This window comes from Lynx rufus, unplaced genomic scaffold (genome assembly GCF_022079265.1).
Source record: "Lynx rufus isolate CCGP_SWC_20201006 ecotype Redwood Valley unplaced genomic scaffold, mLynRuf1.p SCAF_6, whole genome shotgun sequence".
Taxonomy (NCBI): domain Eukaryota; kingdom Metazoa; phylum Chordata; class Mammalia; order Carnivora; family Felidae; genus Lynx; species Lynx rufus.
This window is the reverse complement of record NW_025814878.1, coordinates 140,918,141-140,919,492: the sequence shown is the minus strand read 5'-3', so window position 1 is coordinate 140,919,492 and position 1,352 is coordinate 140,918,141.

Genomic DNA, 1,352 nt, shown 5'->3' with positions numbered 1-1,352 from the left:
AGCTTCCGAAAAGGAGACGATACATTTGTAAGTTGATTGAAAAGATGGGGGGAGGCAGATGGGGAAGCAGAAAGGTTATGTTTCAGGAGTGAAAACAGCCTGATGGGCCAAATGGAGAGCGGAGTAGGTTAGCGTAGGGTTAGTGGGCTCAGGCAGTCGGTCTGCAGGAAGCAAGGTCAGCGCATCGAGAGACCCAGCTCCTTGGAGGTAGCTTGCCCCGTCCACTCGGCCAGCTCCCCTCTATGGGGAGGAGAAGCAGGGTCTCCTGATGTGGCCTCATGACACGTCCATAGCCTTTTGCATGTTACCAGAGGCAGGTGAGTTTTAATCAACCACCACACTTGTTTAAGCTTTTTATCCTAATGTTGGAGCAACACGATGCCCATCTAGGAAGTCAATAAAGTCGGGTTCTGTTCTTGGTGTTTTCTGGGATAAGTAGCTGGCTGGAAGTGGCAGTCATTCTGAGCAGCTGAAAATAACTAACAAGACATTTTAATGAGTTAGTAAATCTTTCTTACCGAACTACACGGAAAGGCATGAAGCATTACACTTTAGCTACTCACCAGCCTTCATTAAACTTGATGTTGGAAAGGTCAGTGCCCTGTCTGGTGGGTTTCAAATCACTTCAGACCCGACAGTAGGGGTGGTTGTGGGGGTGAAGGCAAAAGTGTGCACAGGTGCATGGGGGTCTTGTGCCGACCACTGGAGATGTCACCGGGTGCGTTGTAAACGAGCCACATCCCAGCCGACGACATTAGCATTTATATTGAGAGCTGGCTCTGTGGAAGTCATTGCTTCAAGTGCTTTAGATGCATTAATGTGTTTAATCCTCAAGAGCAACCCTAGTAGGTACACACTGTTATAATTCTTGATAGATAAGGAAACTGAGGCACAGAGAATTGTAATGACTTGGCCAAGGTCCTGCAGTCTACAAAGTGATACAGCCAAAATTTGAACGCATGGGTTGTGACTCCAGAGTCTGTGTGCTTGACCACGAGGTCAATACCTTGCTCAATCAGGGATTGGGTTGTGTTCGTGTAGTTAAAAATGCGCAACCCCCCTCCCCCACCCCCATGGGTTTTGAGCCACTTCTACCTTCCAGTAATTCCAGCAAATGCATTTTAGGATAGGTCAAAACATGCAAGGCATGTGATTCTTACCAATAGCATATGGATTGGTAGAGGTCACAGGGAGATTGGGTTGGCAAGAACAATTATTGCAGGTTTTTGAACCAAAATACCTTGATTGAGTAAACATTTCCTGAGCTTAGGTGTCGGGGAGAAACAGGAGTCAGACACGGTACTGACCTTCAAGGCACTCAAGGGTTAGCAGATCTGCCTTTTATAAGATCT